This window comes from Desmodus rotundus, chromosome 5 (genome assembly GCF_022682495.2).
Source record: "Desmodus rotundus isolate HL8 chromosome 5, HLdesRot8A.1, whole genome shotgun sequence".
Classification (NCBI taxonomy): Eukaryota; Metazoa; Chordata; class Mammalia; order Chiroptera; family Phyllostomidae; genus Desmodus; species Desmodus rotundus.
This window is the reverse complement of record NC_071391.1, coordinates 125,407,097-125,425,837: the sequence shown is the minus strand read 5'-3', so window position 1 is coordinate 125,425,837 and position 18,741 is coordinate 125,407,097. Positions and strand designations below refer to the sequence as shown.

At 37.2% G+C, this 18,741-nt stretch overlaps 1 protein-coding gene across 10 annotated transcripts in view; it reads right to left on the bottom strand.

Annotated features, from left to right (window-relative positions):
* The window catches only part of SOCS5 (suppressor of cytokine signaling 5), a 66,964-nt gene that overhangs the window by 30,490 nt on the left and 17,733 nt on the right, over window positions 1-18,741 (bottom strand). For 5 of the 10 annotated variants that reach the window (XR_008426853.2, XM_053924239.2, XM_053924238.1 and 2 more), the window contains one exon: window positions 12,054-12,158. The exons of 3 other annotated variants lie outside the window; for them this stretch is intronic. The gene's annotated coding sequence lies outside the window, so the exon portion shown is untranslated. Of the gene's footprint in view, window positions 1-7,261; window positions 7,281-12,033; window positions 12,159-18,741 lie in introns of those variants that run through there. 2 more of the 10 variants (XM_053924235.1, XM_053924236.1) reach the window with 2 other exon arrangements.

Here is an 18,741-nt window from a genome sequence, read left to right as displayed (position 1 = left end):
AGGCCTCAAGGATACTGCAAATGAGAGCCTGGTCAGGTCCCAAGGCTGCTGGGACCAAACAGTAGGAATTGGTGGGTCCCGTTCTAGTGCTCCTGCCATTATTGTGACTCAGCAACTTGGTCACAGCTGGTCTCTCTGCTCCTACACTCTACTCTTTCTACCTCACAGCTGCCACTTTGTCACACCTTTGGCTAATTCTCAGTTCTCACAGGCCTCTCCCATCTCTTTCTCCTAACTTTTAAAAGTCTGCTTCCTTCCACTGCTTAACTGCCAAATCTTTGTTTCTTTTTGTGAGTTTTGTGGTCCATACCATCATGGACTGTATATCCTTATAGTAACTATCACTCCCCCTTGTCAATCCTGAATACGCACAGACAGAAGATTAAAAGCAAGAGCTCTATTTCTTTAACCAGCCAATGAAATCTGTGAGAACTTGATTGGTTCAGCTGTTCCCAATTTGACAAAACATTTTGTGCTGGTGCACCTGGTTGGCTAGTGACTGACCTATGACTGGCATCTTTGATGTGGACAGCCACGCCCTTCCAGCCACCTATGGCCAAGTAAGGGAAGGTCATTCACAATGTGGAGCGCAGGTGCCTTGGTTTACTCCCTCAGCAAATGTTCCCTTTAGACATGACTGGGAAAGCAGGAGCTGAAATTACTCTGGGACAACATGTAATAATAAAGAGATGTTTAATGCTTTAGTCCTACTCTGGCGGTTCATAAATCACGCTCCCTGGAATTCTAGCATGCTATAAGATATTAATGGGTATTCTACAAATAAAGTTTTCAGTTCAAATAAGTTAATGCCTTGGCTCTCTAAAAAGGATATCCTCCTCAGCATTATTTCTCAACATTCCTTGACAATGGCAACCTTTTTAAGATTTCACAGGACACTAATGCTCTGTGGGTCAGTTTGGAAACATCTGGTCTATTGTGCTTCAAGGTTCCCCATAATCCAGAATCTACTACAATGTTAGTTTCAAGAAAGGAGGGACTTTGTTTTATGTCATGCTTGGTACACATTACACGCTCAGTATGTGAATTAGATGCTCAATACAGCAATGTTTGTGACGCTAATCCATTAACGTGGAGGCTGAAGAAAAAATGGTAAATAGAAGTGGGGGAAAAAATCAAGAGGACTACCATTTCTGGTAATGACAGACTAGGATTTTTTAGACTAATCTCCTTGCTGAAAACAAAAATCCTTAGATCAAAAAAAAACCCCAAACACCTTAAAATAAAAAGCTGACAAGATGGTAGGAAACAGCCAGACCAAATTAGAGGGACAACTGGGAACCCAGAGAGGCAACAAGAACCCTCTAAAGACAATGACCTTGACCCTGAGAGCACTTGCACAGAGAGTTCAACAAATTAGGTCTTTGGTTTCAATAGCCTCTCAGGATTAGGGGCACAAATGTCAACATACAGATTCTTCAAAAGGTGGAGGGCCCAAGGGAACTTCTTCCCACATTAAACTGGGATCCCATGGGCTATGACTTCAGGTAAAGGCAAAACCTAAATTCTAATCCCACCCCCAGGAGAGTACACATGTTGTTTTAGCCAAGACAGAAGTGAGAGTAAAAAGAATGGTGGGCAGAGCATCAAGGATATATTACAGATTCCTAAGAAGTCTGAGCAGCCTAGGTAGGGTTTGCAGTCTGGGTTTGCGTGGACTCCTTAATCCAGGGAACTTCAAACTGTGAAATTCTTTTGAAATATTCCTGGGTTAATGATACCTTCACATATTTTACAAGAAGGAAAGATTAAACCCTCGCTGAAGGAAGACGACATCATCCTAGGACTTAGAGAATACCCACAAGTGATTGTAAAGACAATGAGCAGTAGGCACAGTCAAATAGAAGCACATGGAAGACAGGAGTGAAAACAAGAGAGTCTACAGGAGATAAAAGTATCAATAGCCAAATTTTTCCCAAAAAGAAAATCCTGGGCCTAGACAGCTTCATTGGTGAATTCTATCAATATGTAAGGAAAAACAAAAAGTTCCAATTTTAAACAAGCTCTTTCAAAGACCAGATATGAGAAACATTCCCCAACTTATATTAAGCTAATATAAACCTTATGCCAAGGCCTAACAAGGGCACTATGAGAAAAAAGGTTACAGGCCAACCTCAGTCATGAATATAGACAGAAGTTTTTTAAACAAAATAATAGCAAACTGAATCCAACACTATATAAAAATGGTCAAGTTACATATAGTTTAGGAATACAAGGTTGCATTAACATTAGAAAATCAATTAGTATAATTTATCACACTGATAGTTACAGAATAAAAAATGTATCTTACTATATGTAGAAAAAAGCATTCCATAAAATTCAACCTCTATTTGTGGAGAAAATTTTAGCAAACTAAGTGAGAAATAAACATTACCTAATTTGATAAAGAGCATTTCCAAAAAACGACAGCTAACCTCATCCTTGATGAAATGTTGAGTCTGGAGTAAGACAGGATGCTTATTATCACCACTTCTATTCTACACTGTGATAGGGGCAAAGGGAAGAAATAAAAGGCACTGATTAACTTTTATCTCTGTAGCTTTGAAAGGAACAGTTATTATTCTTGGATAAAACAACTGTACATTTTAAAAATCCAAAATGATCTACAAAAAATGATTAGAATTAGTAAGAATTTGGAAAGGCTGGTAGATACAAATTAGTATATAAAATATCTATTGTGGTCCTATATGCCAGCAACAAAGAGAAAATGAAATGTAAAAAATGTATACCATTTGCAACAACATCAATGCTATTAAGTACCTATTAAATTTCTAAATCTAAGAAAAAAATCTACAAATCTCTACCAGAACATTAAAAAAAAAACATGATCTGTAAGAGAAAAGATTGATGAATTATATTACATTAAAATTAGGAACTACTCTATTCATCAAGAACACAGGGTAGGAAACAAAATTCTCAACATACAAAATTGATTAAGAGACTAAAAGACTAATAATATACAGAAAACATAAAGAACTCCTTAAAAATGAGTAAAAAAAGACCAGATAACCAAGTAGAAAAAAGGGTGAAGGACTTTGATAGGCACTTCACAAGAAATGCAAATATAAAAATGGGCTCATCCTCTTCAGTAAAACCAAAAGAGACACCACCTTCTTGCCCAAAATATCTAAGTGTGTCAATACTAAGTGATGGGGTGAATGTGAAACAACGGAGTGTTCATATTCTGTTGGGTGAGAATAAATTGGTATAACCACTTCAGAAAACGGTTTGGCATTATCCACTGAATTAGAAGATAGAAATTTACTATGGTCCAGCATTTCCACTCCTAAATAAAGACCCTGAGATACTGGTACCCACGCACACCAAGAAAAATACACAGGAATGGCCATAGCTGAGTTTTTCATATTACAAACCAAAGCAGAACACACATACTATGGCGTATCCATATGGTGAGACAGTATGTGCACAATGGACTCGCAGGGGAGTCCAACCCGTGGCCCACATGCGGCGATGGCTGGGAATGGGGCCCAACACAAAACTGTAAATTTGCTGAAAACATTATGAGATTTTTTTTTGTGCTCATGTGTCACAATGTATTTAATGTGTGGCCTAAGACAACTCTTCTTCTTCCAGTGTGGCCCAGAGATGCCAAAAGTTTGGACACCCCTGGTAGAGAAATGAAAATGTTATACACATACACCACATGAATGAAATAACAAAAATAAGACACAAAAGACTGTATGTTGACATACATACATATGTCTGTATATATACGTATAAAAGAGGCAAAAGCAAACTGCATTTTTAGGGATGCACACGTAAGTGGTAAACTTTAGAGAGAAGGAAAAATGATTGTCACTAAAGTTAAGAATACAGTTACTTCTGGGGAATGAATAGGGTAGAGATGGGGGCGGGGGAGGGGGGTTTGACTGGGAAGGACACATCGCACACTTGTGGTATACTGGCAATGTTCTGTTTCTTAATATGGGTGGTAAATATGTCTTACAACTACCCCTTATGACATGCTTATTGATTTTAGAGAATGGAGAAGGAAGGGACAGAAACATCAATTGGTTGCCTCTTTCACGTGCCTGACCAGGGACCGAACCCGCCACCCTTCGGTCTATAGGACGACGCTCTAATCAACTGAGCCACACCAGTCAGGGCTGTACCTTTATATTTTACTCACTGTTCTATACATGTTAGATTTCATCATATAAAGGGGAAATAAAGAGAAAAAAAGTACACACAAGGGAGAGAACAAAGGAAGTAGAAAGCAGTACTTGTTGTAGGCAGTAGCAAAGTGCTACTTAACAACCACTTCAGGTGCCTTCAGTGAAACCCTTACACTGAAACGGTCCATCTCTATCCTAGATTATTATTTATTTCATTGTATTACCATTATCATTACTGTAACATTATATCTGAAGACAATTTCTAATCTAATTTTAAGAGAAATACTCCTTTGCCAAGTTTTTTCCCTACTTGACTCCATATGGTTGCTATATACACAAAGAGTCATTCCAAGAGAGAAAGCTATAAACAGTTGGCACAGCAGATTCAACTAAATGTTCCACTAAAAATGACCCATAAAATATTCAATTACATAGTGGCAGATTTACTTTAAATGTTATGAAGTTAAACTGCATGTTAAGTAGTTAATTCAATAACATTTACATTATTTAAGAACATAATTCTCCTTCATGATATTTTCCTGCCACAATTTCTATTCAAATGTGTTCTTTATGAGAGAATCTAAGTTTCTGCCCCATTCTGAAACTTCCTAGCCAATGTAAGGCAATTTGGACTCCACTTTCTTATTAGAATGTGAGAACTTCAGTTTCCTGGACGTAATTTTATGAATTTCATCTATCTAACACATCTAGTCCCGTCAGCTGAAATGAAGCTAACGGGGGTAAAAATTTTTGATTTTTAAGAGTTTTTACATATATCTAGAAACTATGAGAACATACGGTCTTGCTTTTACAGTTATAATCAGGTATTTTCTCGAACCAATTGTTGCCTGGATGTGTATAGGAAGCACACTTATAGTCCACAATTCCACCAATTTTTCCGTCCACTAATAGCCTAAAAAATCTATCTCATTTTGGCTGTTCCTCATTGCACCTTATATTCACTATACCTAAAATTAACTTAAGATTTTTTTTCCCCAAACTGGAATAGCAGTACTATGTTTCTATGGAATGTCTTAGAATTTTATTTTACTCCTTTTCCACTTAACACCATTATATTTAATGTTACCTAGTTCAACAGTTTCTTTGTCCAGAATGGCTCTCAAATTTACCCTTTCTCTGCACTTTCACTGCCAGTAACCTTGTCCAGATTTCTGCTGCCACATTCCTAGATTATCTCCACAACACCTTAGTCTCTCCTCTCTTCCTAGACTCCTGACATAACCAGCTCACTGCCTTTTGGCAACATCCGACAGGTGCACACATCTTGTGCCTGCCTTTCCCTGCCTGCTCTCCATAACCAGTCCCCATTTTACCCCAACTTCATTTTCTTTACTCTGAACACTTCTTTTAATCCATTCTACTAATCTATTCCACTAATCTATTTTTAATGTCTACATCAAGTTCTAATTTCTCTAAAAGGGTTTACTACTAACACCACGATTTGTTCTTTTCTTCTTAGATCATTTCAGGCCTGTCAAGTTTATCTTTAAAGCAGTACTCCTAGGGGAGAGATGGAAATGTACATCCAGATTTCTTAGGAAAAGACAAAAAGGTATCAGAGCCAAGGTGCTCTGTTCTATTCTGGTCCTTGGGTCTCGGCTCACGTAACTAAGTAAATCAATATCTGGTCTGTGAGTTGGCTACTGAAGTATGACTCATCATGCTGCCAAATGGACTAAACAATTAGCTGCAATGGGAAAGTGTATATGAGATTCTGTTTAAACCACCAGGCATGTATTCTATGTAAATAATTATTTTAAAGCTTGGTCAGAGAACTATAGTAAAAGAATCTGACTGCTAATTTAGATGTGCCCAGTGGGATAGAGGCCAAAACTCAGAGTTTACTAGGCAATGAAACATTCAATAATTATTGTCACTAAACTAACATCCATCTGGTAACAAAAGCGGTCAAGTGATAGGAATGGGTCGAATTTTCCCTGCTCCACTCATTCTTCATCCTTTTTCCTTCAATGTTAGAGAAATTTTATAAAAACAAACCCCCCCATCTACAACTATAATAATGTCTTTCTCATTGTCCAGCCACAGTAAAATCTCCGTATTTCAAGGATAGGCATTCACAGGCTGTACTCTCTTGTGTCTTCACCATATAATCAAGCCATTCTCCATTCAGGCAAAACTAACCTCTCCTTGCAAAAGGCCACCATATCTTCTTCTAATTCCTCTCTTGTACCTATTTCCCAGATTTGACACAAAGATGTTTTTCATAACTTAATTTTTATTTTTTAACTTATACTTCAGAAACTAATGATTGGGAAAAGGTATGGATTACTTCCCATAAAAATAAGTTCCTAATATAGATGTTTGTTTTTATTATCTTTGCACTTTTCATAAAGTTTCTTATAAAAAGGTATGTAATTAAATGGCTTCTGTTTGGGGGTAGTGGTAGCGAAATTACAATAGAATAGGACATTATTTGTATTGAAAATACTTGTAGAAAACAAAGTAACACAGCAACCGAAGCATCTAGTGACAGATGAAAGGATAAATAAAATGTGATGCATATATATATATAATGAAATATATTCAGCTTTAAAAAGAACCTTGAGTATATTATGCTACATGAAAGAAGCCAGTCACAAACAGACAAATATTGTCTGACTCCTCGTATATGAGATTCCTAGCGCAGTCTCATTTGGAGAAGGAAGTAGAAGGGCGGCTGCCAGGAGGGAATGAGGAGTTACTGGTTCACGGGTGCAGTTTCAGTGAGGAAGAGAAAAAAAAGTTCTGCTGATGGGTGGTGATAACCAGTGAACAATAATGTGAACGTACTGAATGCCAAAGAGAGATATACATAAAAATGGTTAAAATGGTAATTTTCATGTACATTTTACCACAACAAAAAAGCTAGTACAACACAGGAAGAATATACCACCTTTTAAATAACTTGTGTCACATGTGTATGATCAATCAATTTTGAGGCATTATTGAAAAGGAGAAGCTACGCCCTCTATTACTGGCAGTGTCCATTTCTCCCTATGTAATAGAGAAAAAAAATTAAGTCTAGAAATCAACATCTACATAAGCAATTACCCTTGTTCACATGGTATTGAAGTATCATTCATTACCTGGGAGTTTCGGCCAAGATGGAAGCAGGTAGAAACCCTTCACTTCCTGGTACAACCAAAAGGAGGATAACAACCAATCTAAAATCAATAAACAACCAGAAGTGTCAGAAAATCAAACTGCATGAAAATCCCACAACCAAGGAATTAAAGAAACAGTCAACCAGAACAACCAGACTGGTAAGAACCATCAGCGAAGCGGCGCACTGCATGGGCCAGGCTGGCGGAGAAAAACCGAGGGAGGCGGTGCACCTCCAGGGCCGCGTGGGCAGGCTCAGAGAACCCCCTGGTGCTGCGGCAGACATGCGGGCAGGGCTGGCTGAAGGTGAAACTGAGACTCAGAGCTGACTGTGGACTAGAGCAGATCCGCGGTGGGAGAAACTCCCAGTCTCAGGAGAGTTCACTGGGAAGTGCACTAGAGCTGGGCAGGCCGGCCAAACTGTTCCCTCTCTGGCCCCTCCCACAGGCAGCGCTGCAGCGCAGCAAGGACGGTTGCTGCCCTGCTAGGATGAATACCCAAGGCCCCGCCCCCTTACAACTTATCAGGTGTGTTGAGAGAGGAAATATGGCCCAAATGAAAGAACATAGCAAAACTTTAGAAAGAGAACTCAGTGATGAGGAGATAGCCAACCTATCTGATGGAGAATTTAAAACTCTGGTAATCAAAATGCTCACAGAACTGATTGAGCCTGGATGAAAAATGAAAAAACAAATGAAAGATACCCAAAATGAAATAAAGCAAAATATTCAGGGAACCAACAGTGACAGGAAGGAAACCAGGACTCAAAGCAACGATTTGGGGGAAAATAAATATCCCACTGGAACAGAATGAAGAAACAAGAATTCAAAAAAATGAAGAGAGACTTACAAACCTCTGGGACAACCTGAACCTGAAATGTTCCAATATCTGAATTATAGGGGTGACAGAAGGAGAACAACAGCAAGAAATTGAAACCTTATTTGAACAAATAATGAAGGAAAACTTCCCCAATCTGGTGAAGGAAACAGACTTCCAGGAAATCCAGGAAGCTCAGAGTCCCAAAGAAGCTGGACCCAAAGAAGAACATACCAAGGCACATCATCATTAAGTTACCCAAGAGTAAAGACAAAGAGAGAATCCTAAAAGCAGCAAGAGGAAGGGAGACAGTTACATACAAAGGAGTGCCCATAAGCCTATCAGCTGATTTCTCAAAAGAAACCTTGCAGGCAAGAAGGGCTGTAAAGAAGTATTTGAAGTCATGAAAGGCAAGGACCTACATCCAAGATTACTCTATCTAACAAAGCTATCATTTAGAACGGAAGGGTAGATAAAGTGCTTCTCAGATAAGGTCAAGTTAAAGGAGTTCATCATCACCAAGTTTAACATTTCATTAGTATATGAAATGTTAAAGGGACTTATCGAAGAAAAAGATAAAAAATATGAACAATAAAATGACAACAAACTCACAACCATCAACTAATGAACCTAGAAGAAAAACAATGAAAACAAAAATTAAGCAAACAACTAGAACAGGAACGGAATCAGAGAAATGGACATCACACGGAGGGATTTCAGTGGGGAGGGGGAAGGGAGGAATAGGGGGAAAAAGGCACAGGGAAAAGGAAGCATAATTAGTAGGCATAAAATAGATGGGGAGAAATAAAAAATGGTATAGGAAACAGAGAACTCAAAGAACTTGTATGTACAGCCCATGGACATGAACTAAGGGGGTGGGGGAAGCTGGAGGGCTGGAGGTACAGGGCGGCAGGGGGATAAAGAGGGAAAAATTGGGAAAACTGTAATGGCATAATCAATAAAAAATACTTAAAAAAATCATTACCTGCTTGTGTCTCTGATAATTTTGCTGCGATCTTCTTGAATGACTTTATCCATTCACTCAACACTTTATGACCACAGACTAGGTGATAAACTTTATGTAAGGTACTGGAGATATTTAAAAAAAAAAAAAAAAGCCCACAATCTGGTAGAAAAGGCAAAAAGATTACAACACAACCTAAATGCTAATTAATTAGAGTGCTACAGGAACACAATGCACAAAGCAACTACCTCTATCTGGGAAAGTGCTAGTTACACCCCTACGTGTTCTCCCTTTCTGCCATAATACAATAAGCTGGCACTGAGTCACCACGAATAAAGACGTATTCCTCAGCCTTCCTTCAGGTCAATGAGATGCAAGCAGAAATTTAGTGTGGAAGCTTTAGGGAAACTTCAAGGGATAGCTTGCATATGACCTCAATGCCTTTTTTTGTTCCTTCGTACTCATGCTGCTTAAAACAAAGATACCTTAATTGTGGACTGACAGGATGAAGGTCTGAGAGAGATGAGAGATTCTGAAGTAGTGAGCTGGAAATTACTTCCCTAGTGAGTTTCTGAATTAGGGCTGTCATTTCAGCCTCACAGTGCAAATTCCAAATGTTTATAGAAGAAAAATAAATTCTCTCTTGTTTTTAGGTCACTGTTATTTTGGTGGTTCAGTTACTTGTCACTGTACACAATCCTACCAAATGCAAGGGTCAGGACCGGCCTCACAGAAAAGATGATTTTGAGCTAGGTTTTGAAGAATGAATAGGTACCTACCACGTGGAGAAAGGCATTTCAGGCAGAGATAATGCAACAGCACAGACTCAGGAAAGGGTCTGGCTTTTCAAAGCACGAGGAGTGGTTAAGATGGCTGAAGTAGGACAAAACCAAGGGGGAGGGTGGAGGTGGGGGAGGGAGGTGGGTTCGGCTGGGGTGGGTGGAGGGATGGGGACAAAAGGCAGACAACTGTAATTGAATAATAAAAAAAAAAAAAGATGGCTGAAGTATAAAGCAGGTGGAGTGAAGTAAAAGAGAGAGCACCGGGAAAGTTGGGAAAAATAGGCCCTAAAGGCTCTCCTTCTGTGCCACGCTAAAAAAGATGCGTTTACTCCTGTGCTTGGTCATATTAAATGACTATGAATTCACTGATGATCGTCTGAATAGTTTAGAAGAGCCAAATGCCTCAGTCCGAAAACAAAGTATGGATAAAAGTATGGCAAGGCAGAAAAAGAAAAGCTTATTTCTATAGGAGAAAGGCACACTAATACTTCTGTAAATGCGGAAGACTAGAAAAAAATAACGTGTGGTAAAAAGAAAAGATTAGTACTCTTGAGATAGTTACAGGAGAGGAATCTGGACAACAAAGCAAAGAAAGAGCATACATGCAATCTGGCCATGTCCGGCTGAGGTAAACATTAGAATACCTGCCTTTTAAAGTGAACTGAGATCCATGAAACAGTGTCACCATGAGCATCTAATTACAATACATTTCAATCATATGCCTACACCCAAGGCTTCCTTTCACAAGCAGCTGTCATAGCTGAACAGCATGTAGTCAATGGTGGGAACCTGGAATTTGATGATTAAATACTTTTTCCTATCAAAGAAAAGCTGAAAATACGAGTGAGGGAGGAAAACAAAATCAGTGCTCCTTAAGGTTCAGTTTTAATTTTTACTCAAGCAAATAGTAATCTTTTATTTTTCTGCAAAAATCATGTATTACTTGTCAATTTATAGCTTTATAATTTAAAAAATGACCTATGCTCCATCAGAAAAATTAAAAATGGCAGCAACTATTACCTCATAGAAGTATCAGAGATGAATTACTGAGCATTTATGGCCTCTGTGCGTCTATCATCCATTAATTATACTCTCCAAAATTTTAAAGGTCATAAAGTTCTTAAAAAGCCTCAAAATGTTTCCATTATTTTTATCTCTAGCCCTTCCTAAATTTAAATACAATGTTTTAGCCTTTTAGCAAGTATTTGTAACATGCTGATCATATCCTAAATAATGTGTGGGATAATGGAGTTTATTACTAGAAAATTGCAGGACATGATTTTTTATGTTTTATCCTAATATTCATTTTCAATTAGTTTTAGAAAGTGACTTTGGTATCCTGAACCAGATTATGAGTTTTATTAGTACCCTACTCTATTAATAGGCATCCAAACACTTCCTAAAGAATACTAAGGAGAGATTAGTTTTTTAAAGGGTGGGATAGTTTTCTTAATTGAGACTTGTTATTCAAATAATCTAATGTAACTTTTGTTTGAAAAATTGTAATTACATCATTTTTTAAATCCCTGAATCTTGACCTGATGTTTATCCCTTACAATGGTTATTCTGCACTCTAATGGACATAGGAATCCATGAGCAGAGACCTTTGACCCACATAATTACTTCTCAATGAATGCACATTACAATAATAAAACCTCCAATTATGATTCACCACATCATTTTCAGACATTGTAAAAATGAAGCTAACAGTAAAACCAACTACTGTGAAAGCTGGTTATAAATTCGCCTGGCCCCCACCATGTAGAAGACTAACTCTCAGGGCCCTGGTCCTCAAAATCAAGAAACAGGATTACACTGATTTCTAGGAACACAGAAAGGAAATGGTTGCTCTTAAGCACCTACACCTCTATAATACTCTCAAAGGGGTCAACAAGCCTATGAAAGATCCACACTAGTCCCCTTACTAGATTCCCAGACTCCAGTTTGGTCTCCTTCAATCTAATCTATCCTCCACATGATCACCAGGAAGCGCCATATAAGTCAGTGTTAGAAACTATACTTCTCTGTTCAAAATTTTTAAAAAAAATTTTTCAGTGATCTCTACACCCTGAGGGATTAAAATGTAAATTCTTTCAAGTGGCATGGAAGGCTACACCAGGTTTACCTCTGCGTGCTTTTGCACAGTGCTACGGTTCCTGCTACCTGGAACGCTCTCCTCCTACTCAGTCTATACCTGGCAAAGTCCACACTCACTCGTCAGGTCTCTCAGTTCAGCGGCCACCTCTTCTGTCAAGCTCTCCAAGACTCCTCCAGACAACAGAAGAGCTCCTTCTTCAGGGGTGTGTTGGTAAACTAGCTCTGAGGGGGATCAAAAAGCCCCAATATAGTCAGTGCTGCTGTAACATTTGTTTTGAAACCTCAAATTTGTTTCAGTGTGCTTGTTACATTAGGGAACCACATGAGTACAACATAATCCCACTTGCTTATGTGCCATTAAATGCTAGATGAATACGGAAAACTGCCCCCAGCTGCACTGAGCTGTGAGCACAGGAATAAACAGCACACACAGACCTCAAACATCCCCCAGCCACCTCGGTTCACCTCCCAAGTCGGGAGCCACGCCCATCCCTCAGACTTCAGACACCCTCCTTCCACCACTTCACAGCAACTCACAAGAGGCAACCTTTCCCATGCAAACTTCGAGTCTTTTTCAAGGCAAAACACCATATTTATTATAACATTTATGTTTTAACCATTTTAACATGTAAACTGTGATACCACTTTTATTAGGTTTCTACCTTAAAAAAATGTGTTTCTGAATAAATTTCTGAGTGTTGTGTCCAATCCCATTTTCCCTTAAGCCTAGTGATTTTTAGGAATGTACAAGTCCCATTATAGCAGAACTGACTGGAACTATGTAGCATTTGCTGATTTCTGTGGTGTACATACCACCACGGATGATTTGAAATACTAATACTTGGGCTCTTTGGTCTGGCCTGGCTCTAACACCACCACATTCATAGCATTCTGACAGGCTGGTATTTAAACACAGGCATTTCTGACCCCAGGGTATGGTCCCGGGACCACCATCATCAGAATCACGTGAGAACTTGTTAGAAATGCAAAATCTCCGGGCCTACCTCAGACCTACTAAATCAGGACTCTGGGACTGGGGCCCAGTAACTTACATTGATAAACTTCTGTTCTCCTGATACATGCTAAATTTGGACGTTACTTCTCAATGCTATAAGACCTCACAAGCACTAGGTATGACTTATCTTAGAAAAACTTTAACATAAGAAGCTGAAGTAATTTCTCATCATTGTTTGAGACACCTGGGAGTAAGCTGAATTAAGAACAATTTTTTTAATGAGGTTGCTAACATATACCTTTAAAGTTACACTTTTCTATAATCAATATAACAGTAATTAAAATATAAATACTATGAATTAAAATAATTTAAGTTTGTGTATAATATATATATATATTACATACAGGGGCTGTCCAAAAAGTCCAGCCATTGTTAATGTAATGAGAACAGTTTGCATGACATCAATATAACTTGGCAGCCAAGGAGAGTGGACTGGAATGTGCATGTGTGAACAATGACGACTTCACTGTACTAGTTAATGGCGGCGGTAGACACCACTGAGTACGTGTACTGTGTGGCAGCTGCATTCAAAATGACTGAGTAAGTACAGCAGCGAATATGCATCAAATTTTGCATTAAGCCTGAACATTCCTCTGCAGAAACAATTCGGATGATTCAGAAAGCCGCAGCCATGGGCAACTGGTGATTGGCAGCTTCATCACAACAATGTGCCCAGCTTATGTATCATGTCTTGTGTAGAATTTTCTGGCGAAATATCAAATCACCCACATGACTCAGCCCCCATACAGCCCAGATTTGACGCCCGGTGACTTCTGGCTTTTCCCCAAACTAAAACCACCTTTGAAAGGGAAGATATTTCAGATGAGATTCAGGAAAATACGATGGGGCAGCCACACATATAAGACAATAAAAAAAAAGGTGTAGGGTAAAGAGACATATACAGTGAAGATTTCTACATCCCATTTAAGTGTAAAAGTATTTATTCTAAGTAGACTATAAAAATTTAAATATGTATGTTATATCCCTGAGCAACCACACACAAAGACACTAGAATGAGATAAAGTTAAAAAAAAACACAATAGGTAAACTAAAATGGAATACTAAAAACAGTTCAAATAACTCAAAAGAAGGCAGGAAGGAGAAAAAGAGGAACAAAAACCCAAAAATAACAAAAAGCAAATAGCAAAATGGTAGCACTAAATCCAAACATATAAGTAGTTATACTAAATGTAAAACACCGAAACACACCAGCTGGAAGTGCAGCATAGGGAATACAGTCGATAATACTGTAATAACTACATATGGAGTCAAATGTGTACTAGACTTATCGGGACCATCGCTTCAGAAGTTACATAAATGTCTAATCACTATGTTGTACAGAGACTAACATAATATATATGGCATACATAACACTGCTTGTCAACTATAATTGAAAGATAAAACAATTATAAAAGTTTATCAGAATGAATTAACACAGAGGATCCAATTATATGTTACCTGAAGAAATTTATTTCAAATAAGATGATATAGATAGTTTAGCAGTAAGAGAATGGGAAAAGATATATCATGGAAATACTAACCAAAAGAAAGCTGGAGTGGCTATATTAATATCAAGCAAACTTCAAAGAAAAGAAATTACCAGGCATAAAAAAGGGTTTTATTTGATGATAAAAGGGTCAATTCACTTTCTTTTCAAGTATACAGACCATATGATGGGGGTCAAAAAATGAATCTTAACAAACTTAAAAGAACTAAAATAACAAAAATTATGTTCTCTGACCATTATGAACTTAAACCAGAAATCAGTAACAGAAAAATAACAGAGAAATCTCTTAAAATTTGAAAATGAAATGATGCACTTATAAATAATGCACAGGTCAAGGAAGTCTCAAGGGAAATTAGAAAATATATATTTTTAAAGATTTTTATTTATTTATTTTTAGAGAGAGGGGAAGAAGAAAGGGAGAGAAACATCAATCTATGGTTGTCTTTCATGTGCCCCCAACTGGGGACCGGGCCCACAACCCAGGCATGTACCCTGACTGGGAATTGAATCTTCAACCCTTTGGTTCACAGAACAGCACTCAATCCACTGAGCCACACCAGCCAGAGCTAGAAAATATTTTTAATTGAAAGAAAATAAAAATGCATCAAAATTTGTACAATGCAGCTAAGCAACAATCAGAGGAAAATCTACAGCATTAAATGCTTCTATGAGCAATGAAGAATATTCTCAAAAGAATAATCTAAATGTCCACCTTAAGAAGTTAAGGGTGGGGGAAGAGCAAAATAAACTCAGATCAAGTAAAACAAAGGGCATCCTTACAGCTAACATTATAATGGTAAAGGACTGAATATTTTCCTCCTCTACTTGCAACCACTTCTATTCAACATTGTACTTGAAGTCCTTGCCAGTGTGGGAAGAAAGGGGAAAAAAGCATACAGATAAGAAAGAGAAAAAGGCCTTACTTGCAGACAACATGATTGTCTACATAGAAATATCAAAAAATCTACACGGAATCTCCTACAACTAGTAAGTAAAACTACAAAGTCAACAAAAATCCATCATATTTTTGTATTAGCAAGTAATAATTAAAAACTAAAATTTAAAAATATCCTTACAATAGATCCCCCCAAAATTGAAATGAGGTATAAATTTACCAAAACATGTAAAAGAATTGCCGAAAACTGCACCACTATTAAAGAAATCAAAGATGACTGAAATAAATGGAAAGACATACCACATTTATCACATATCAACATATTAAAGATACAAATTCTACCCATTTGATTTATAGATTAATGAATTCTAGTCAAACCACCAGCCTCCAGGATATTTTTTGTAGATATAGACAAACTTACTCTAAAATCAAAAGCAAAAGAACTAAAATAGCCTAACAATTTTGGACAAGAATAAAACTGAAACAATCATGCTAATTTTAAAACTTACTCTAAAGCTACAGTAACTAAGACAGTGTGGTATCGGGGAAGGGAGAGACACATAAATCAATGGAATGAAGTGGAGATCCACACAAATACGGTCAACTGACTTGACAAAGATGCAAAGGCATTTCAGTGAAGAAAGGATAGTCTTTCATCAAAGATGCTATTGTAAAAACTGCACATCCATAGGCAAAAATATATGAACCTACACCTCACACCCTACACAAATATTAATTCAAAATGGATCATAGATCCAAATATAAAATACAACTTTTTAAACCTATAGGATAAAATTGTTATGACATGGGTTAGGCAAAAAAAATTTAGACATGACACTAAAAGCATAATCCATAAAAGGAAAAAAGTTATAAATTTGACTTCAAATGAAAAATTTTTGTTCAAGAGCTACAGACTGGGAGAAAACATTTACAAATGTGTATCTGACAGAGAATTTGTATACAGGATATGTAAAGAACTCTCAAAACTCAACAGTAATAAAGCATAGACCCCAATTTAAAAATGGGCAAAAGACTCGAACAAAGAGTTCACCAAGGAGAATAGATGGAAGGCAACTGACTACATGAATATTTTTAGCCATCAGGAAAATTCAAATTAAACAGCCAAAAAAAAAATTAAAAGTCGTTAACACCACATGCTGGAGAAGACGCAGAGCAACTGCAAATTTCATACATCGCTAGTCTGATGCAAACTGGGATAGCCATTCTAAAAAAGTTTGGCAGTTTCTTATAAAGTTAAATATACACTTACCATATGACCTGGCAATCCCACTCCTTGATATTTATACTAGAGAAATGAAAACTTGCGTTTACAGAAAAACTTGTACATACATGTTTTAACAGTTCTATTAATAATTGCCCTAAACTGGAAATAATCCAAATGTCTTTCAGCAGTTGACTAGATAAACGTATTGTAGCACAGTTTGTCAATGGAATACTATTGAGCAATAAAATAAATGAATTGTTGACACATGCAACGGCTTGGATGAATTTCAGAAGCTTTATGCTAGGTGAAAGAAGTCAGTCTTAACAGGTTACATAGGTATGATTCCATTTATATGGTGTCACTGGGTGTCAGAGGTTAAGACAGGATAGTCGGGGATTAGGGACTGACACGAAGGGATGGCATGAGGGGATACTGCAGGTGATGGAACTGTTGTGCAGCCTGGTTGGGGGGGTGGTTACACAGATCAATACTTGAGGTAAAATTTATAGAACTATATCCCCCCTCCAAAAGTCAATTTTACTGTATGTTAACTTAAAAGTTTTAAGCTTTTAAAAATATATAGCATAAACTATCTTAGAATTTTCTAATTCTTTATAAATTAAGGCTCAAAAGTAAATGCTTTGGGTATGTGTACATCAGTGGAATGAGAGCATGAAGACAGGTGGTAGACTTAAATTTTTAAAAATCACCTAAGAAGATATGTCATAGATATAAATTCTAAACTCAGAAACTATATCCTTCAACCAACCACAGAGGCCATTAATACCTAATATCAACAAATATTTAATATCACTATATAAAAAATTAAACAGACAATATGAGACAAAATAAATGTACATCAAATCAAAAGAAAGTCTAAATGAAGATTCCACATTCTTACTATTCATTTGGTCCCTCGAATAGAAATGACATTACTGTCCATTATCATTATGGTATATGCCGTGTTTTTTCTTTTTTTTCATATTTCTTCTTTTCAACATTTTTTATTGTTGTTCAAGTACAGTTATCTCCATTTTCCCCTCACCACTCCCCCCACCCCAGCCATCCCCAGTTTCCACCCTTGATCCTAACCCCCTCTGGTGTTGTCCATGTGTCCTTTACACATGTTCCTTGTTTTTTCTAATAGTAGTTACAGATTTACACAGTTTATCCGTATTTTCTCATCTGATCCTCCGTAGCACAAAACACACCATAAAGATACTGGCTGTGTGGATAAATAAAATGTTATATACAGGGTGATCAATTTGTAAGTTATATTAACTGTCTAATCACTATATTATACACCTGCAACAAATATAATATTGTATGTCAACTGTAACTAAAAAATAAAAACATATAAAACCAAAAAAAGAAAATTATATATAACATGGATACATAGTTAGATAACAGAGTATTATGCAGCCAGGAAAAGGGAAGCCCTGCCACTTACAACAATATGGATGAACCTGGAGGACATTAGGCTAGGCGAAATAAGCAAGATATGCAGGACAAGTACTGTAGGATCTCACTTTATATTCAGAATCTATAAAAGTCAAATTCACAGAAGCAGGGAGTAGAATGGTGGTTGCCAGGAGTTGGGAGGGGGTGAGGGAGGATAGGGAGATATTGGTCGAAGGGTATAAACTTTCACTTATAAGATGAATAATTTCTGAGGATCTAATATATGGCATTAGCTACAGTTAATATTACTATCTTGTATACTTGAAATTTGCTAAGAGCAGATCTTGAATGTTCTCACCAAAACAAGGGAATGAGGTGATGGCTATGTAAATTAGCTTGATTGCGGTAGTCACCTCACAATGTTTGTATGTATCAAATCATCACACCGTACACCTTAAGTGTATATAATTTTATTGCTCAATTATACCTCAATAAAGCAGGGCAGGAAATGCTGACCAGGACCAAGTACTAAGACTGCTTTTAATTGTACTACTTTGTAAACCATCCTAAGAAGGCATGAAATATTTCTTTTTTTTAACCCCAAGGAATAAACCAGTTCACCAAAAAACACAAAGAATTTGAGACAGCTACTCTCTATAACTATATATACTTTTGATGGCTGCCATAAAACTTAGTAGATCTTCGATTGTGAGTTTTAAGAAACAAAACACAACCAGATGACCAAAGCCATTTATTTAAGTA